We start from the raw sequence: 22,464 nt of genomic DNA, 5'->3' as shown, positions 1-22,464 counted from the left end.
TATAGGCGGAGGTTCTTTAGAAACTGTAACACGTTCTCCAAACGTTGGTTGTTATTCCTGCTGCATCTCGTTAGCCTTGACGTATAAGATGTGATGGATCCACTTTGGATCACGCCCAATAAGTTTTCAGATTTTATACACACATCTGGATGGAGTACTCAAAGGTCTTGACAGTGGGGTGTAAGATAATTTCATGGTAATGGTCCCTCTGAATAATGTCAGGATAAAAATTCAGGGGGAACACTTTTAGAGTCCACAGCAATGAATAATTTCTGTTGACCAGATGAGTTAAGAAAAAATAACAGGTACTTCAACATACGCTACAGGGAACATCTTTAACAGCTATTCTGGACAGGAGGACAGTGGGTTCTTTTTTGTATAATTCTCATCAAGAGGCTTATGCAGTTGAGGTTCTATATCTTGCCAGCTGACGAACCAAAGCAAGTTGCATTAGCCTCAAAGTCCTCAATCCTCCCACTTAAGACAGTGGGAGTGGTGAGGGTCGCATTAAGTGATCTTTCTTCTGAGATCTCTTACAGCTCTAAAACCAAATCAAGACAGAGGTGAGTGTTCTTAATGTACGTGGAAATGTGCATATATGACATTTTCACATATATATACATATATATATACACACACATATATATACATATACACATTCAGTAGCTAGAAGAAAATTTTAAAAATGATATACATTTGAAAAATTAAAATTAAGGTTAGATTATGCCAATTTTCTAAGAAAAAAAAATAACCCTTTGGCTAACACTACCATACCCAGATCTGATTCTTAAAAATGCACAGACTCTGCTTTAAATCATGATTCTCTTAATTAGGGTCATTGCTACAAATGAAAGCTGATTTGGGTGCTTGTCTAATAAGAAAATGCCAGTTACGGTATATTATCAAGCCCGACTTGCCAGGCATTGAATTTCCTGATATGGTCTGCTGGGAACCTTAAATGAACAAGAGCAATTATAAACCTAAAGTCTGCAGCCATTTGTTGGCATTATCTCAGGATAATTTCCCTGAAACATTCATGATGAAATGCAAAGGTAGATAATTTAAAAATCCATTTAAAATAGCTGTGGTATAATTTAAGCTAAGGTCTCTCTCTCCATAGTGGACATTACAGCAAGACAGTGCATTTTGAAATGGATCCTTTACAAATGATCTTTTCTCAGCTATCATTGCCATAGGAAGCACTTAAAACGAGTTTAAATAATTTTCTCCAGTGTGGTGTGAGTAAAACAAAAATATAGGTACTATTTGGCTTTTTGTTTAAATGAAGAAAAGCATAAAAGGTCATCTTGACAGAAGTCTGCCAATGGCTCATAATCACAAAGGAAAGAAAAAAAAAAACCTATAAAAAATTCAACAATTAAGACCACCAAAGAAGAAAGGGCAGAGAGGGATAAATTAGGGCTTGGGGATTAACACACACACATTACTGTATATAACATAGATAAACCACAAGGACCTACAGCAGAGCACAGGGAACTATATTCAATTTCTTGTAATAACATATAATGGAAAAGAATCTGAAAAGAAAAAAAAAATGTATGTATATGTATAACTGAATCACTTTGCTGTACATCTGAAACCCTAACATTGGAAATCAACTACACATCAATAAAAAATTTTTAAAAAAAAGGAACACTGCTACATTTTTCCCTCTTGGCTTTTGCACAATGTTAAACCTCTTGTTCTTTAGGTGACTTGAGTAGCAAATTAAAAGCTGAAGACACCACTATTTTGTGGACACGTAGGTATGTTAACTGAGTAGGGAAAACTAATTTTATTTTTACCTTTAATTTTCTTCCTACCAAATCACTTCTCCTCTATCAAATATGTCCCACAATAGATGAAAGTATAACGAAACAAAAGCGAGCCTTACAATTAATTACTAAGGCAAACAAATGCCAGAATTATGATGCCACATTCCATTCATGGGTGCTTCTTTCCATCTCTCTCTCTCTCCAGTCTCTCTCTTTAATTTCTCCTCTTACTTTCTTGAGTAGGGACTGACTATCAAGAGTAAGGTTCCACTAGCCCAATTTTATTGTTGATCTCTCAACCCAGAAAATATGGGTTTATAATGGAAGTCCTGACACAAGCTGTGCTCTAATAAACTATAAGATAGACCAATAAACTACGGAAAGAGCCTATTGCCGTGAACCATTACTGCTCAGAGAACAGAGCGCAATTTATTTTGTTCTGAATCTTGCTGGAGATCTCTGACATAAACACAGGCCATTTTAAACTCTGCTTCGTGCAGAAGGAAGACATCCCATGCTTACCCCAGAGAGAAGCCCTGGACTCCCAGAGAGGTGGGACTCTTCCCATAATATCTCATGTTTGTCACATCAAAGTGGGAGGGGACCCATCTCTGGAGGAAGCTCACGTTGGGATAATACAGAAAAGGCCATGGATTGAATCTGTGGTTGGTTTTAAAGAGAGCCGCTTGAGGGATGGTTAACAATGATATTTTTGGTAGCTTCAGCGCTCTCCTGGGGGGTCCGTGGTCTTTTCTTCATCCTGGAAGCTTTTTGGATGGGTTACATTAGAAGTGGTGCATTGCTCACCCCTCAGATGTTTAATTTTAGGCCCTTCTCATCTCTTTAAGTTCCATGATACCATCTCACTCACAATATCCTGATCACTTAGCAGTGACCACTTGTTGATAATAGTCCCTTCATGTTACAATAAAATGGTGAATCATGGTTGAACCCGCTGCCTCTCAGGGCCATGCTCTGACCCTTGAATTCATTTTTCTTCCATATATTAGGTGTTGGGTGAGTACAGGGCCATTGTTATTCACGGCACAATGCTCATAGTTTCTGGTACTGAACTCGGAGTCTCACCTTAAATAGACAGGCTTTCAGAAAGATGGATGCAAACAGTTTAAATTTCGAGGACATGATACCTGCTTCCCTCACTGTGAATCTCCTACCTTCTTCAAATTGTAGTGACTTGGACCCTGATTCTAGGGCTTTTTACCTCTTGTTTTTGCCCCACCGAGGATTCCATTTCTCATTTGCTTTCTCAGAACTGAGAATTATTTTCCCCCAAAATTACTCCCTACCTTACCATTCAGTCTTGGCATTCAAACCCCTACCTTCTCTTGAGGTTATCACACTTACATTTCTGTAATGCCTCTGTCCCCCATCGCATGCAAGTCACACCAGCTCCAGCTTGGCCAATGGTGACTTTTGGGATAGAATGGAACTGCTTTTAACCAAAGGCTGAGCAGACTGTGGATCTATGTTATAAGCAAACTCACAGACCAAACGTCTAACATCATCATAAAATCAAACAACTCAGGTGAGTGTTTTATGCGTACTTACAAATTATACTCTAGGAAAGAACAACAACAAAAAAAATCAAGGAGTGAGAAGGAACCAGTGGTGAGTCAATACTTCCTGTACAAGATCTTTCTTCACTGCTCTGTCATCTTTCTCTCAGCTTGTTGGTTGTTACAGTAAATAATTAGAGGGAGAGCAATTCTGAGCCACTTCATGTGAACATTGTTAAAGGAAATAAAGGTGAAGGCAGACAAACGTAAAAACTACTAAGAAACCATGAACAGAAATGGCTAATTATAGAGCTGCTATTAAAATGCATTTTTCCCCCTTCTTGAAAAGGAATTTTTGTTTGATAATTAACAGATCCTACAGGGCCCATTACAGTCTCAAACTCTGAAGGTATTGATTCCTCTGTCTCTTGCTGCCACATTTGTTCTTTCTGGGTCTTCTTCCCCTGAGAGTTTTGCTGATTTCATAATTGAGGGGTGGAGTGAAGACTGGGGAAGTCACCAAAGATGACCTGCTGTGTGAGGAACAGGCATAGTGTGTGCTGGGGCTGTGAGGGTTGGGGGTGCGCTACTAAGTCACCATGGAATTGTCCTGCTATTTTATTTTATTTTACTTTATTTTATTTTAGTGATGATTTTCGCAGCAGCAAGATTCCTCATCAAGATGTGGTTTGAAAAACAAAAGCACTCATGCAAAACATGCACAGCTAATCCGAACACATCCTTTACCACTGGGGATGTATTTATCCTTGAAAACAAATGGTTTCATTTAACCCTGATAGACCTCTTTGTGTTTCTGTGTTTTGTCAATGGAAAACAATGGAGGGCAAACAATTTTTACAACCATGAACCCCATTTCTAGCCCAGAAGCCTTTGGGTTGGGGTGAGTATGATAGTAAGACATCCTCTTGATTCCATAAGGGGGTTTTCCCTGGAGCTGAGGCAATCCTACATAAAGCATCTTCTTGCCTCTTCTTAGGGACCAAGGCTAGAGCAGAGGCGGCTCTGAGAATTTTTCTTCTAGGCTGTGAATAGTGGGAGGCAGGCTTAGCTTCGAAGGCATCTTAGAAGCAAGCTATATATCAGTCCTTCTCAGTGGAGAATGAGGTCTTATCTGAACAGCATTTTGACTGGCGGCAGCTAGTTTCTTTAGCTCCTGATGGCACCCAGAGTTCTTTAAGCACAAAGAGCTCCCATGAATACTCCGACCAGTACGCAAAACACTCACTAACCATCTCATCTCAGATAAAGTGCGCTCATGCAAACCAAAAGGAGTAAATGCAGTGGGAAAAAATAGAGAATTTTTTTTATTCTTCTAAAAATTGAGATTATTTTTTAAAAAGATTGTATTTTAATGGTAGGGGGCATTTTAATACTGAAGGGTCATTCTAGATTGAATAGAGAGTGAAATGATTTTCCTTTCAGCTTCTGAATTGTAGATTTCTTTCCTATGGATCTTGCCCATAGTAGGACCTCAACAAGTTCTTGCTTGGTGATGATACTTCTTTTGAAATAACACACTCTGGGAGTCGATAACAAAAGAAAAAGAAAGAGAAAGGATTTAGTGTTGAATTTTTCCGCCTCCTTCCACGGGGTTGACAGAATGTGTCAGGAAATCAATGACATGGACAGACTTCCCCTTCCTTTACGGGGTGAGATTAAGGAAACAGGTGGTTGAGGGAGGAGAAAGAATGTGTTGGTTACAGGAGAACAAGGTCCGATCTGTCCTGAACACTCAGCAGTGAAAAGCCTTGTAGTCTAGACAGAGCCACAGAACTCCACGGTCTCCCCGAAGGTAGCCCTTGAATGCCAAAGAGTTCATACAAGGCAGGAGCTCCTCTGTGGGCTCAGCCTTTCAGGATGCCCTTTGCCATGCTGGTCCGTGGAGACCAGAGTAGACTGCCCATGTGACATTTTCAGGTGTTGCCTGCCTGTGTCACAAATATCACCTTAACCACCAGGGCCAGAGATGTATTCCTGACATCTGGCACAAGTCATCGCAACAAAAGCTGCGAGGCAGCCAGCACGTTGTGCCTGAGCTACCACTCAGACCCTGCCTGTGTGCCGGGATTCCTGCATCCTTCACTAACCAGCCTCCTTAGGACGAAATCTGCATGTCTTGATCTCTTTGGCAATGCTCATGGCATGTCTCTCTCTTTCTTTTCTTTTCCTTTTTTTTTTTTTTGAGGCCAAAAGCCTGAACAATAAATTTGATTCTTTATGTGAGGCAGTCCGTTTTTAATGGTCATTTCTGAAGTTTCGCTGGTTCATAACCTCGGTCATCACAAGGCTGGGCATTTTCCTTCCTGAAGAATCCGAACGAACAGGCAGGAGTCTGTGCGCATCACCGGCCGCCGTGGCCCCCGCTCTCATCCTCGCCTCCCCCACACGTGCCCTCCCTGCGCCGCCTCTCACCCGCCGATGCAGGGCTGACGGCAGCGGCGAGGGCTCGACATCAAAGCCCGCTCCCAGCCCGCGGCGTGCCTCTAATGCTGGCATTACGGAGAAGAACAGAGAGAGTGTGCGAGGGAGAGCGGGGCCGAGGCAGGGAGGGAGGGACGAGTGCGCACCGCCTGAATGGCCTCTCACACAGAAGGGGCCCGAAGAATAGAACAAAACCTCCCATTCTCGCCCCCTTTGTAATAGGCCCGGGGAAAACGGGCATGTGTGGTGCCCGGCCGGGCTGGAAGTGCATTAGCAGTCTTTCAGTTTACAAACAAGAGGCCTAATTTAGAAGAAAAATCTCCTATCTGATTATTTCTTTGTGTTCATCCATGTGGAAAAAATGTCTGTGCAGAGAAGGGTGGGGGGCGGGGGATGGGGATGGGGTGGGGGCGGGGGGCGGGGGGCTGGTACTGAAGGTGGCTTATTAGCGCTGGGGCTGAATCATGATTGTGCCGGGCAATTGGGAGATCATTATTCATCTTTAATTTCCAGACTGAAAAAAAAAAAAAAATACATGGAGGATTGCTAGTCTGGAGCACCCACTGTGTGAAAAGATTTAGCAGGTCTTACTGCTGGTCCTCTCCGATCGGCTTCGTCACAGGCAATGCAGCCAAATACTCGGGAGTATGTGATCAGATGTCTCCTTCTTCGTGGTTCTGTATTATGGCGATGTGGGAGGATGCAGTTAGGGTCACTGATAGAACGTTCCAGAGAGTTTCTTGACATCTTCTGGATTAGCGTAACCATCACAGGTGCCGAGTCCCTGAGTCCCAGCGGTCAGCAGGTCAGACGTGGGTACTGCCCTCAGGTTTTCCCAAGGTGAGCAGTTCAAATGGATTGGAAGGACAGGGATAGGAGTTTCATGGAAAGGATGCAAGATGGTTACGTTTTGTAGTCAAGTAATTCCCGTGATAGCCATTGGGAAGATCTACAGTTTTCTCAAAAATTAAGGAGAAGAAGAAACATAAGACAGAAAAGACTGCATGGTAGAGGCAGAGTGGTATTTTCTTAAGATGATATTCGAGTCTTTCCTAAATTAGGGAAGATAGAATTCTGTTATAGAAGAATATCCCTTTCGAATTTTGGACATAAAATATGTTTTAGGGAGAGAGATGATGAATCCAGATGTTGGACTTAGAATATCTCTGGTCTTTCATTTTAGACAGTCCTTTGACCACTCTCACACTGGCATTTTTTCCCTAAATTTTTAGAAGCATTTCTTAAGTTGAGTACTTTGGGGTTTTAGGAAAGTGGTTGAACACTGCCTAAAGCCACAGCTTTAAGAAAGCAACAGGGAGATTTAACCATGTAGGTAAGAGTGAGAACTGAATAGGGATGCCAAGCTTGGAGAACACCTTTACTGGAGGTCTAAATCTAGGGACAGTCTTACATTATTGATTCTCAAAAGTTTAGATGCCTTCTTTCTTGAAGGCAGAAGGAACGCAAAAATATTTCATCTCTCATGTGACCACTGATTGGTAGCGGTTACTTAAGAGTACAAGGTCAAATGAATTTCTGAGGTCATGTCTGCACTCAGTGATATTGTGACACGTTATTGTTTTCTGCTTTGTGTGTGTATATTTGTGTGTGTGTGTTTGTGTGTTGGCAGGGATATTGGCACGCAGGCTAGGTTCTGCTATTCTTGAATTGGCTTATCTAAAGAATCTGTTAATTCCTTGAGATTCTGGACCCTAGAGGGCTATTTTTACCTCTGTTTTATGGTGTAATTGATCATAAGTTGTCTTTCTTTTGGAGAATTAGTGTAGCAGACACTATGGGTTTTGTTTTCCTTGAATTTACAAGTTAAGAGGAGAATCTGTTTTTGCCCCAGTTTTTTCAGGGAAGGGAATTTATCTTGCTTCATGCAAGTCAGTGATGGGGATCTGTTCCCCTGGCAATATTTTGGGAACAGGGACATGAAGCAATGCTGGTCAAGAAAGTCTCTCTCTTAAGACACAATTTATTAAGTTTTATTTGCTTTAATGGATGATTCAAAGGAAGATATTCTCTTCTGGTCTCTGCTTTGTGAGAAAGTAATTATTAGAGTTCTTCTCTCTTCTTTTTTTTTTTTTAAATTGAAGTATAGTCGGCTTACAATGTTGTGTTAATTTCTGGTGTACAGCATAGTGATTCAGATATATATATATATATATATATATATATATTCTTTTTCATATTCTTAGAGCTGTTCACTTAAAGAAAGGCACACTGAGAGAAGCTACCTTTTTCTGCCTCTGGCCATTGCTGTTTGAGAATAGGCAGCTTGGAACTTCTCTAGCATCTTGTAACCACAAAGGGAGAAGCCCCAGTACAAACGCCAACACTCTGAAGTGTTAGAATGCTGAAGTTGTTGAATAATTGGATAGTCTTTAGAAATATCATGCCTTTAATTGTTTGAAATGTTATGCTTTTTAATTTTCATGAGGTAATGAGAAACATAATAAGGAAAGATTTAATAGAGAAACAAGTCATATTGTTGCCAAAACATGGCCTCTGTACCCAGCTTATCGAATTGAGACTCAAGGACAGAGTTTTGGATGAAGTAGAAAAGGCAGCTTTATTTCTTTGCCAGGCAAAGGAAGCCACAGTGGGCTAATGCCTCTAAGACTGTGATGTGAGCCTGCTGGGGAGAGAAGGCAGGGGGTTTTGTAGAAAAAGCTTAAGAGTTCAAGGGGCAGGGCTAGTTTCCATAGAGATCACATACAGGGTAATGAATTGTTGCAAAGTTGTTCTTATTTATTCAGATGCAGGGGTCCCCTTCTCTCTGCTGGATAGGAATTTCAACTCCAGCTTTGGGACTCTCTTAATATTCTTGTACCTAGAACAAAGGATGCATAGGAGGGGGCCCTGTGGAGAAGAGCTCTAGAGAAAAATTTGTGCAGTTTAAAGTCAGGTTGATTAATGCTTTTAGCCTTTGTAGTAGGCTGAGTCCTGCGACCTACTGCTGTAGTCTGAGACCTACAGCTTGAACAACTGGATACAAGGAAATCACAAGGGATCAAGAGGAGGGCACTGAGGTCAAGAGCAGGGCACTGCGGGGCAAAAGCAGGGCACTGGGCATGATCCTTGCACACAGCACCACAAAGGGGTTGGGTGGACCACACAAGCCTCTTCCTTTCCAGCCTAACCCTGGTCAGCAAGAGCATGAGAAAAAGCCTTTAAACCATCATACAGTTAAGTAGTTACAGACACCACTACAGATATCAGATGGTCACCAATGACAATAGGGTCCTACTCAGTTACAATATATTTATAACGTGTGAAGGCTAAATGATATGATGAAATAATATATAAAAGATGGTATTACCATAACAGTTTTTAACAATTTAAAGAGGTCTATATGGAAGATAATAAGCTGAACATATTAGAAGTGTAATGATTTCATCTATTTTGACATACCTATACACATGTAAATATTATTTTCTATGTAAAGTCTCTCACATATAATAGTAATGGTATTATTTGGTAAATTTCATTTTTGTTTACCACTGCTAATATATTTGTAGATATGAATTTTGTGTATTAATCTTGTATCCTGCAACCTTGAAAAACTGACTTATTAATTCTTGTATTTTTTCTAGGTTATATTTGACTTCTACATAGACAATTACATGAACTGTGAATAAATCAAGTTTTATTTTTTCCTTTCCAATCTGGTTGCCTTTTATTTTTTTTTCTTGCCTTATTCAATTGGTTAGCTCCCTCATATAATGTTGAATGAAGATATGAGAGTAGACATTCTTCTTTCACTCCTGCTCTAGGAGGAAAAACATTTAGCCTTTCACTATTAAATATGATGTTTGCCAAAAGTTTTTGCTAGTAGATGCCTATTATCAGATTGGGAAAGTCCCCTTCTGTTTCTAGTCTGCTGAAAAATTTTAATCAGAAATAGATTTTTTTTCTAGACACTTATTTTTACATCTATTGAGAACATCATATAGTTTATCAGTTTTGGTTTGTTAACAGTGATTATATTACTTGATCTTTGAATGTAAAACAAACCTTGCTTTCCTATAATAAACTCCACCTTGTCATGATGTGTTATCATTTATATAAATTGTTGGGTTCAGTCTGCTAAAACATTATGTAGAATTTTTGCTTTTTTATTCAAGTATATTTTTCTTTATTTTTCTTTTCTTGTAATTTGTCAAAATTTGATCTGTAGGTAATGTTGGCTTCATAAAATACATGGAAAAGTATTATCTCCTCTTCAATTTTCTAGAAAAGCTTATGAAGAATTAGTATTTTCTCTTTCTTAAATGTTTGGTAATATTCACCCATGACACTAAGTAAGCCTGCATTTTCTTTGCAGAAGAAAATTTTCACTTTCCCGTTCTTTGCACCATGAGCTACTGCAAGATATTGAATATATTTCCCCATGCTATACAGTATAAACTTGTTTATCTCTTTTATATATACCAGTGAGTATCTGACATTCTTAGGTTTAAAACTATCAGTTATGCTAAGCTAGGGTCTTCATCAGAAGAGCAACATCTTGAACGTGATTATGAGTTGTAGTTTTGCCTGGTGACAACTTTGCTTCCATGGCCTTTTATTTTGACTGTGGGAGAAAGATGGCTACATATAGCTTATTTATTTGGATTATATGCTAATCATATTGGACAACATTGCAAGATCAACAATTGGATCCATAGCTGAGTGTTCAAGAAGTCATTCCAATATTACATCAGGTCAACAGCTTATTGATGATAAATACGTGATGTGACTAGGAAATACCACTTCAGTTTTCTTGGGCAATTGTAATAAGAGTGAGAATATTTTCAACACACTTACAAAAACTACTCAGTTTCCTTCAATAATGCCCTTAATACTTTACCAAAATTAGGTGATACACTACAATCTGTGTTTCAGGCTCACTCCATGTGTTGGCTGTATGGCATTAAGTCACTTAATTTTTTAGTAATTCCTATTCTCTTATTGGCAAAATGGAAAAAAAAAAAAGAAACCTATTTGGCCTTTGTAGATTAAACTCATTCATTTATCTGCCAAATCCCAGCTAAAATTTCAGAAAGAAACTTTCCAGAAAGTAAGATCAAGAAAATAGGAAAGAAGAGATTAACTGGGGGGAGTAAAGACTTTTTTGTTTTTAATTTTAAAACATTTTAAATAAAATTATATATATGTAATGTATATTAAATGAAGTTTTGACATACATAATTTGTGTACAGTTATTTGTATATAGTTTAATGATGACTACAGACAAGCTGATTGACATATACACCTTCTCACAGAGTTACCTTTTTTGTTTTGTTTTGTTTTTGTGGTGAGAGCACCTTTAATCTACTCTCTTAGAAAACTAAGATGGTAAGTGAATGAATGAGTAGAAACTGCATCATAAGATTAATGAAAGATGAAAACCAGATGGTTTTCCAACAAAAGCAAACCCCTTGAGCTGTAGAAGTCCAGAAGAATTTCAGGAACTGGACGTTTCTCAAAAGGTGAGATGGATAATTAGGCTAAAACCAAGAGGTATGGCTGAAAGTCTGTATGAGGAGTAGTTGATTTCTCCAGGAGCTGCCCCTAACAGGACATAGGAGCTTTGCCCTCCAAAGAAACTGAATTAGAGGCTTGGGACTGGGCCCTGGGCACAGCTGAGAGTGCAGGCTGGGTGGTGTGCTCGCAACTAAAGAATAAGCAGATGTCTTCATTGTAATCATGAGACCATGTGATGGAGCTCTGATCTTTTGACTTGACTGGCCTGAACTCTGTTTCTAGAGTTTCTGGTTGGGGTAGGCTACAGAGGACCAGGTGGGCTGCAGGATGATCATAGCGTAGCATACATGCACCTTCTCCTGGTGATAAAATCAAACTCTAATGTAGGTGCTGCTGTGAAGAAACTTTGGAGATGTAAAGAAAATCCCTAATCCATTGATTTTAAGTTAACCAAAAAGGTTTTGGTTGTTCTACCTAATAAAATTAAGCCCTTTAAAAGGGGGCTTGGAACTTCTTTGGATGCAAAGACTTCAACAATCTGCTGCCTTTTCAACTGCTCTCTCTGCCTCTTCTAGACTGAAATGTACGGACAAAAATTCAACCTGTGCCCATAGGCTTCCCGCCTGATTGTGATCTTCTCTGCCTGACTGCCTGACCTCTGAACTTTGAACTTGCTTGGCCAGCTCCCACAACTGTGTAAGCCATTTCCTTGTATTAAATCTCTTTATATATGCCTATATAGATAGATCTGTATCTACATATCTATCTTAAGATATATCTTTATATCTCCTACTGGTTCTGCTTCTCTAGTTAAACCATGACTTTCACAGACCATCAGTATCCTTCTAACGTAGCTTCCAGAGCGCCAACCAGTGTAATTGGTACTGTCACTTGGATGAAGAAGGGTGTCTCTGAAATGATTTCTTAGTCCTCAACTGTTCCACAACTGAGTCTCATCAATCAACAACCCATTTTCACCATATATGTCTTTGATCAAAGTTTATTTTGGAATCAGAAGACAATGGAAGAAATGGAGTGCGGGGTAAGGATTTATAGATTATCCAGAAGAGGGTGATGGAAATGTTCTGTATCTTAATTGTGGGTGGTCACACGGTCATGTGGGCACATCCATTCATCAAGACTCATCCAATTATATATTTAAAATTTTGCATTTCACTCTACAGATTTTACCTTAATTTAAAAAATGCGAAGAGGGTAGTAACTCAGTGGCAGAGCATGTGCTTGGCATGCACGGGTCCTGGGTTCAATCCCCAGTACATCCATTAAATAACTAAATAAATAACTAAATAACTAATTAAGTAAGTAAATAAACCTAATTCCCCCCCAACAAAAATTTTTTTAAATGCAAGAAACGAAAAGTAAAAGAGAATTGATTAGAAGAAATAGATACGAAATCTAGGACATTGAACTAAAAGGATATCTAGAGGAAACCAACAGAATACACTCATAAATTAAATGACTTTTTTAAGAATCAAAGGATAAGAATTCTAAGACTGAAATAGCTTCATTAAGAACCCAAAATAATGAATAAGAAAAGATCAGCATTGAGGGTCCATACTTTGATATTTTAGAACTTTAAGAATAAAAGTTTTCAAAGGTCTCCTAAAGAAAGACCAGATTGCAAAAAGAAAAAGAATAACCAGGATGTCTTTGGCTCTTTCAACAGAAGACTGAAGAAAAAAAAGTGGAAGGGTATCTTTACGACTCTCGGTGAAAGGTTTTCAATCTAAGGTAGGGATAAAACCTTAACAGATTGTGAGAGGGAAAAACATACATGTTAGCATTAAACATTCTCGAAGTTTAATTGTTCATGCTTCTTCCTCAGATCTGCTCCATCCAAATCAGGACGTCAGGAGAAGAGGAACATTAAACAGGGACACACACACACAGAGGGACAGGAAATATCTGGATGACAGCCGTTCTGTGGACTGGAAAGCAAGTTGTCCAATTTGGGACGAGAGGCCTAAGGGTTCCCAGGAAATACATGTATTTTCAAAAAATGATAATAATATTAACTAATAATGTGTGTGTATATCTATATATCTATATCTCATTCTAATGAGAGAAGTTCAGGATAAAATTCTTTGATAAGTACATAGGAAGCTAAGAAAAAAAAATACTGCCTTTATGGGAAAATAAACAAAAACAAGAAGTTGAGAAAAAAGGAGAAATAAAGGAAATTTAGTACTTTCTGCCAGAATTGTAAACAATATTTAAGTGGCCATGGTAATTGAAGCACTAAATATTGATTTAACCAAAATCGTTTTATAACTCCATTGAGAAATTGAGGAGAAGGAGTTTACATATTTGTGTGTACTGGGGAGGGTTTCGGTACTTGATTCTGGTCTTTCATCGTAGTAGTCAATATGTAATGAACAACTGAGAAATAGCGATGCAAAAATACCATTTATAAACATGTGGATACATACCAGAAGCAATACGTGAGGGAGCTGAAAATGGTCTATTCTCAGCGAGTAGGTCTTGTGGGGTGAAGGGTCAAGGAACTGCTATTTTTCATTTTTTTGGACTTTACAGAACTTTTACGCAAATAAATATCAGGTGAAAGCTAAAATAAGATAAAAAAAAAAAAACCTTAAGGGATTGGTCTAAAGATCCAACGTGATAAGGGGTGTACCCTTGTTACACTGTAATTCACTATAAGTGTTCATTATTATTATTGTTGTTATGATTAAAAGCAAACAATGGCTAGATCAGCATCATAGGAGTCAAGACAATGCAGTTGTCATAGTCCTGCCATTAACCTCCTGAGTGCCACAAATCGAGTCATTCATGCATGTAAAACATCAGCCTATTCAACTTGGAGATAAAACAACAATTTCTGCCTGTCCACTCTGTAGAGTTCTGTAAAGCTCAAGTGTTATGTATGTAAAAGTATTTCACTCACTGTAATTGCTGTTCTTCGAAAGGAAGATTATTATCATTTCCCAAGATGTCTCACTAGGTTGGATATATGGGGAATTTTAGACTAGCTTAGACTCATAATTTCTAGAGATTTACTTCCGCTTCCTGGGACTGGTCTCTGGGAGGCTTCATTGATTGATTGATTGATTCATTCATTCATTCATTCATTCATTTCCAAAGGAACTGAAGAGGGCAGAAGATTCTCTGGATGTTGGGCCAGCCATCATTTCCTGTCCTAACCTGGCCTGTCCCCACGGCTCCTTGATTAACTGGGGTTTACTCTTATTGTCTGTATCAAGCAAGAAAATAATAGCATAAATATTTAACCTTCAAAAAAGGACTTCATTTACTGGAAGTCTGACTGTATGGACCAGGGTTATAAATCTTTCTGAGGTATTTCAATATGCATAAGAGATTGAAACCACATGAATGACGGAGCTAACGTTAACCTTTGATTGTTTAAAAGCAAAGTCTTTTTTCCCCGCCTATTAAAAAGAAGGGGGCTGCTGAACACACACACCATTGTCAGACATACACGATGAAATTTATCTTTTAAAGTGCCCCCTGCTTTTTATCCCCCTGTGCACTGAAATTTATATCAAGTCTGTCAAGAAGCTGAAAGGAAATTATATTTTACAGCTGCCTATAGGTTTTGTTATGCTGAAAGAGAATCAGTTCACTTTGCTCACAATAGACTGAAAGGCAGATTCTTATTCATTGGCTGCCTGTCAATAAGAAGAGGGCAGAAGAGGGGTCTTCGGGACAAAGATAGGTGATGAAAACCTGGAAACTGAGGTACACGGTGCTACTTACGTGTTCTTCTTGAGGGTTTACCTTTAATTAAAGGAATTCGTTAATGGACAGAGATGAATTGAGTCCCTTCTCTACGCGCAATGCTGTCTTAGTTGATAAGACACAATGTAATCTAAGGAGATATCGAGGTTGTGCAAAAATGCACACAGACTCAAATTTCGGAGCAGACAATGTAGCTGAGGCTATAGGAAGAAGTGTAGGGGTTTGGGGGTGTCTTGTGTAAATTTTATGTAACCACTGTGATCTTCTGTTACTGTCCTCATTCCACATACGAGAATACTGAGCTTCAGAGTTCAACTTCCCCGGAGTCACTCACCTTGAGAAGTGGCAGAGCCTAAAAGGAAGCTTATTCCTCTTGACCTGGGTTTTTTTCCCCACCTCTTCACTTTCATTTGGGTTTATTTCCACAAAGATTTACTGAACATCTAAGATGAATCGGTCACTAGGCCTGACCTCAGCATATTTAGATTATTTTTTATTAAGAGAGATAGTTTATTATCATCTTATCAAATGCCTCATTTATGGTATTCCATTTATTGATGGCTAGGATTAGCTTCATACTATACTTCATTCAAGCCCTGATTTGGAAGACAGTTTTCCATCAGGTGAAAGCACCTTAGTTATTGGTTATTCAAGTTTTAGGGGACCACCTCATCTTTCCTTAGTATTCTGCATCTTAACACATGGGGCCATTTCATATCCTGTTACTCAAAACAACACTTCAGGCATCATCCCTAAGTCCTCCCTTTCCCTCCTTCCCCAAATATAATGCATCACAAATCTCAGCTTCTCATCACTTCTTCACCTCCGCTTCCTCTGCCGTCTTCCCCAGAACCATCTTCCCTTCCAGATTCTTCGGCAACATCCTTCCTGCTCCTGCTTTGGCCCTAACCAACCCATCTTCCAGACAGAAGTGACGGTGATATTCAAACATAAATGATCCACGGCTTTGAATGCTCCCAAGATTTCTTATTTCTCTTAGAGTCATCTCCAGATTCTCTGCCATGGGCACAAGATCCTGCGTGGTCTGGCCCCTTCCGCTCTCCGCCTGTACCCGACACCCCCTTGTGTGTGAGGCTGTCCCTGCCCTGCTCTTTCCTGTTCTGTGAGTGTGCCAGAGCCTTTCCCATAGCTGGGACTTTCCACCTGACGTCCCCTCTGCTGGGAATGCCCTTCCCTCCCCAGCTCTGCTGAATGGCTGGGTCCTTCAGAACCTTCAGGTCCTCACCCAGATGCCTCCTTTGCAAGGGGTCCCGAATTTCCTATTTATTGTTCCCTCCATTCTTATATGTCCCAACTTGTCTTTATAGCCCTAATGACAATCTGTCAGTAATTGGTCATTTGAGTATCACTGAAAGACCCTGTCTGCTAGTTTTCTGTTGTAGTTCCAGCACGGAGAGCAGTGGCTGGCACCGAGAAGTTACAGAGTAATTATCTATTAAGTGGATGCATGTGCCTGAGTTCGTGGCTCTAAGCATTGCAACTGAGGAGAGTCATGAACTCCCAAGCTCTCTTGGAATTTGACTTTTATTTTTACCACTTACTCCTTTTTGATTTGACTGGCAGGCTTTGGACCAGTAGGGGATGAGGTTGGCACCTGCTCAAAAAGAAAATGAAAACGATCTGTCCAGCGTTCCCTCTCTGAGCCAGCCTGTGTGCTGCGGCCCCTGAAGTTGACGCTCGCTTCTGCTATCGAGCACCTGTCACGCAGCCCACATGGCCTTTGTGTCTGTTTTGCAGCAGGCACAGGAGAGGTACGGGGGCACAGGCTGCCTTCTGTGGTCTGAAGGTCAGTCTGCCTTCAGGGTAATGAACCAGTTTAAGGGAGTGAACAGAGCGACCAGGCTGCTTGGGAGAAGATGATGTACCTACCCCATAGGGTTGTTTTGAAAATTTAATGAGTTTAGATTTATAACTTCTCAGTGCCTGATGTAAAGTAACTGCTATATAAATGCCAAAAAAAAATCCAAAAATAAATGAAATTAGCCCCTTCCTTCCAGAAGTTGATAGGTTTTCAGTTGCTTATCTCTGCTTGGTTTCAAGCTTCACCAAAAATCTTCGCTAACTCTCACTTTTTTTTTTTTTAATTGAAGTATAGTCAGTTACAGTGTGTCCATTTCTGGCGTCCAGCATAATGTCCCAGTTGCTCACTCTTCTTGCTCAGTCCTTGGAGAATCTATGGCCCCTGGATCCGCGGGCTTGGCTGCTGAAGGGCCATTCCATTTTCCTTTAGTTTTCTTTTTTTTTTCCCAGTGTGTTTATTGACCTAACCAACTGTAAGCCTCTTCAGAGCAGAGACTAAAATCATTTGTTCCTTCAACACAAAACACAGTGCCTCACTCATGATAGAAGCGTGGTGAACAAGTGAATGAATGAATAAAATGAATAGATGAATGACTCTAAGCTCAGTCTGACACCTGGGCTCTGAGCCCCCTGCCTGGCCACACCTCGCTTCCTGTTCAATCTTTTAAGGCATTTCTTCATGCTCTAATCTGGGCTTTTTGCTCCATTTCTTTACTGCTTTAACTGCACAGAGGTTTTTTTTTTTTTTTTTTTTTTTTGGTTGTTTGGTTGTTTGTTTTCCTAACACCTCTTTATAGCTTATTTAACTAAACTTTTCTTTGGGTTAATTTTTCTCTGTTCTAAGCAACCCCTGGCTGGAATGGTACCATCTGACTCCAACTTTCTTCTGGAATTTTCTTCGGTTCCTCCATGAACCTAACTGTCTTTTTGGTTTCTGAAAGCAGAAACAATATTTGAGAAGTCTTGCTTTTTAATCAGTGGAGTTAACATGAAAGTTTGGCCTCTAAACCAAACCTTTAAACACCCAACCTGACAATTTATTACTTCTGTGGTTATTGCTATTAGAACAGCTGTAGGAACAAGTAACTCATCTAAAACACATTGCTTCCTGCTGTTGCTATTAAGACAGGTGCACGGCGATATTACACCAAGCAAGCGGTCCTTGGGGCAGACAGCAAAATGGGATGACCTGGAGTTACAGTCGTCACCCCTCCGCGTGACCTCCTTGTGCCTTATCAAACTAGCCGTAAAAACTGGTCTTTCGGTGAAACACAGATCTTTTCTTGGAGATGAGAATGGTTATGTACGCTGATTCTACCTCTGCTCTCTCAGAGGTAACTATGCTCATCATTGAATTTGAAGAATCAAATGTAGCCCAAACCCTTGAGCAGAAAAGCAAATGGGAGAAAAACAAACAAACAAACAAAAACAACAAAAAAAATGTTTCTTATTACATTGGTGTGTGTATGATTGTACTAATTTGATTTCTGGTTAAACAGATGAAAGTGTTTTCTTTTTATAAATGTCCTTAAATAAGTCCTAAGACTGATAGGGCTATTCCAGCTCTAAGTGAAACTTCAACATGAACTTAAACATTGTACAAATCTCCATCCCCTGAAGTCCAGATTAGATTTAAATTGGCGAAGCATGTGACTGTTTCATTTTTATTACTCTTCTGAGTGCATGAAGTGTTAGACTTTCTGCAGGGTGAACAAGGGGCCACATTCTCTTATTCTAAATGAAACATTTCCTTCCAGTATAGAATATCTTTAAGAGAGAAATTGTACTGGTAGTAATTTGCAGAAGGGAGTAGAAACCATAAAAATCAGAGTACAGAATGCATAGATTGAACTGATTGCAAAGATTGTTCTTGAAATCATCGTTACTCTTTTAATACACAACAAACTTCTCTGTTTTCTAATTTGCAACATATTGACAATAAAAAGAGAAGTTTTGAGAGGTTACTAGAGGCGGGCAACCTGACAGCCCGTGGACTGCCACCTGACAGCCTAGCAGGAAGAATGATTCAAAAAAGAGCCATATTTCTAAAAGTAACAATTGTAGAAAGGGAATTCTCTAGAGCCATTTAGTGTGGAGGTAAACTAGCTTCCTGAGGACATTCCTATTGCAGCTTAATGCTAAATTTGCTGTTCATTATAATGATTCCTGGGGCAATTGCAATTATTTTGATAGGGGTTTTACAGTTATCAAGAGTTCCATCCCAAAATATTCAAGAATGGGTATGGGTGGCTGCTCAAAGTATTAAGCTTTAATAACGAGAAAATTTACTCATTAGAAACATGGTATCCTCCAGGAATGTTATGTAAGCCCGGCAAAGAAATCATAATGAATAAAAAAATAATTCATAATCAACCTCCTTGAAAGCTTACTCCCTTCCGGGCTCTGTTTGGAAGACTTTACATACTTGTCTTGTGGCATTCTTACAGTAACCTGTGAGGCACTACTGTTTCTTTATGAGGACACTGAAGAACAGAGAGGGTAAGCATCTTGCCCAATATCACACAGTGAAGGCAGAAGTCAAATTTCTGTCAATGCTTATGCTATGAACTTTAAACCACATCGTTTCTGAGGTCACAGAGCTTCCACTGTTCCACTGTCTGAGTTCCAAGGGGGGAAAACATAAGTGACATCAAAATATTAGTAATATATAATTTACTAAAACTCCAAAAAAAATTCTATGGAATTTTAGCATACACATTCATTTTATTACATGGTAAAATGTACAATCACGTATAACTTTGGCATCAAAGTCAGCTTTCATAAACTAATGATTTAATGAAATAGCACTTTAAAAGCAAGTGAATCAAATATTTTATACAAGGAAAGGAAATGGGAGGCCGAACACTAGGAAACTATGGGTGCATGCTTTATCTCTCCAAAGAAGAGTTCTTTTTAAGAAACCACTTTTTAAAAAATTAACCAGTTTGAACACTATTGGGGACCTACGAGAGCCAATGGGAAATTCACTTGTGAATACTAAGGAGTAAAAAGTTTAAGCCATAGAAGCTCATGAGAGACACAAAAGTGCCCTGGATGTAGAGCAAAGAGCGGAGATACGTGTAATGTGCAAGGTTTCCTGCCCCAAATCCTCTGCTGAATAAAGGGAAGGAAAGAAACACAAACCTCATTCCTCTTCCTAATTCTTGTCAAGTCCAGATTCTCCAGCCTGGCTCCCCAGTGCCTGTCTGATCTGGTCGTGCTCACCCTCCATCCTCCTTCCTCCCTTTGTTGCCGGTAGATGTAACCGGTATTCCAGGTTCTTGTCCCATCCTAGAAAGAATTCAGAGACAAGACTTAGTGGTTAAACAAAGTAAAGTGAGAATTATTAAAGGATGGATAGTACACTGTCAGAGTGGGCAGGCTCAGGTGAGCGCTGCCCTGAGTTTCTTTGGCAAGTTGGTTACATGGGTGTAAAAATGAATGGGTGGATTATTCATTAGGGAAGGGAGGGTCTGAGGTCATATTCCCTGATTTTCATCCCAACTCCACCTTCCCAAAGGGAGGAGGGATTTTTGTCCTTATTTAGTCTGGATGCGAAGAGTCATGGCATTGGAACTTCTAATCTGCAAGGCTAATTTTATTGAAAGGAGGGTATAATGAGCAACAGGTTACATTTGGACACTGGAGATTCCTGCCTTTTCCCACTTTTCTTTGTTGGCCTCCAGGCCACTTGTCGCCCCAGAACGTGTGACCACTTACTTACCAGTCCAGAGGTTCCTGCTTTTCTTTCTCTGCCGAGGGACCCCTGTTGTTTACACAATGTAGGGATTCCTGCATTGGGCCTGTGCCTCTCCTTTTTACCCAATTCCTGCCATGTGGCCTGCATTCCCTTTTCTCTGCTCATATCTAGCTGTCTGCCTACTCTAACACCTTGATTTCCAGATTCCTCAAAATGCCCGAAATGCCCTGGGCACTTACCCTCCTCCAGGTCTCTGGACTCAACCCCCAGTCTCTCTGTCCAGGATACATCTAACAGACTAAGCTCAATTTCAGGCTTCAGTTGCCACTTCCCCTGGAAAGCCTGCCTTGGCATAGATGCCTCATGGGACCCACTGGGATGCCGTCCTCCCATGGTGACACTCACCCACCTGACTGTGACTGCCCTTTGAAGTGTGTCTCTGGCCCTTCTCTTCCTAAGTTGCAAACTCTGCACACACAGGGACAGTGTCTGTTCTATTTGTCATTGTAACCCCAGCGCCTAGCACAGCAGAGACGCTGAATGGATGTGTTAGAATGAATAAACCAACATACGATTTAATTATCATCTCCTGTTATTCTACAGAGGGATCTATTGGGGTTCTGTTGCTCAATTTGCTCACCTATGTTGCCCTGTTTACCTTTAAAGGAACACTGTGCCCCTGAGATGGACATAGGGTGCCTGGGGCTTGCCAAACCCACCTTCGCCACCCGTGATCCGACGAGGTAGGGTCACCCTCTCCTAGTTTGTCAGTTTATCTATCTGAGGGGTTTTCTAAAGAAATGTGAAATAAAACTGCATTCAGCCGAGCATTTGAATGAACAAACTTTAATAAGGAGAATCACATGATATGAGCTGTCTGGAAACCCTGGGAGCGACGGCCCCATATAGACAAAGTTCTCATCTGCCAGCAAAGACAGTTCCTGCCCATCCCCAGGCACCAGCACTAGAAAAGGTTCTGCTGTCATTTGAGTCCTTTTTACTGACAATCTCCCTTTACCACCTGGTTTTCAGGAAGCTTGACAGACAATTTTTTTTTTCGTTAAATCATATTCCTAAGCTTGGAGCCTGTGTTTCTCCTATTTATTATTCTGTCCTTGGTGTAAGTTTCTTCTCAAGGCCACGTTCACTTTTCCAATAGTCAGACTCAGTATATCTAAATCAAGAAATGCAGGCATTATCCAGGTGCCTGTATCGGGACAAATTGAGAGGTGAGTGTCTTTCTAACAGCTGGGCTCTGGGAAGGGCTTCAGAGCAATGATTCAAGCAGAGGTCCTTGCACCATTCAGCATATTTCTTTTTGTATCTTCCCCAGAAAAGCTTCCAAAATAAGCCCCCAGCTCCTTACCGTGGCATTCAAAATCATCCACTTCTGACCCCAAACTACTCTTTGGAAATTTCATCTCTTTATCTCTTTTAGTTCCATGCACACAGTGAATAGACATGGGCCCGGAGACTCCCCGATCTGTGATGTGGCTCACGTCACCCCATCTCCCTGTCGCAATGACACTGACTTTTGGAATCAGCACACACAGCACCGTGGCTTAGCTACTCAGCTTGTAACTGAGCAGGACCCTGTGGGGACTTTCTGGGACAGACCCCCTCCCATATCTTCTGCTGGAGCTCCTCTCTGAAGCACCCAGATAATAGTATCTCATGTATATTTCCTGAATTTTTCAGATGCTAAAAACCACCAACAAAGGGAAGAAATTAACTACTTGATGATCTTGAGCACGTGGCCTCCAGACCTTCTGGCGCCTAGGGGTTGAGAGTGTTGACTGTTACCTCAACATCAACCAGAGACCTGTGCACGAGCTGATCAAATCCTCTGTGACCCCCTCTCCCTGACCTGGCCTTTAAATATGCTTTGCTAAAACCCTTCGAGGAGTTTGGGGTTTTCTTGGGCACAAGCCACCCCATCCTTTCACTGTCCTGCAATAAACATTTCTCTGCTCCAAACTGCGATCTTTTGGTTTCT

General features: G+C 40.3%; 1 long non-coding RNA gene across 1 annotated transcript; it reads left to right on the top strand.

Moving 5' to 3' along the window:
- The first annotated feature begins 11,799 nt into the window (after positions 1 to 11,799).
- LOC116660176 lies at positions 11,800 to 12,961 on the top strand. Its single transcript, XR_004315535.1, has 3 exons — positions 11,800 to 11,905; positions 12,020 to 12,251; positions 12,897 to 12,961. It is a non-coding gene; the product is annotated as an uncharacterized LOC116660176 (long non-coding RNA).
- Positions 12,962 to 22,464: the final 9,503 nt, after the last annotated feature.

This window comes from Camelus ferus, chromosome 27 (genome assembly GCF_009834535.1).
Source record: "Camelus ferus isolate YT-003-E chromosome 27, BCGSAC_Cfer_1.0, whole genome shotgun sequence".
Classification (NCBI taxonomy): Eukaryota; Metazoa; Chordata; class Mammalia; order Artiodactyla; family Camelidae; genus Camelus; species Camelus ferus.
The sequence above is the reverse complement of the archived record's forward strand: the minus strand, read 5'-3'. Positions and strand labels throughout refer to the sequence as shown.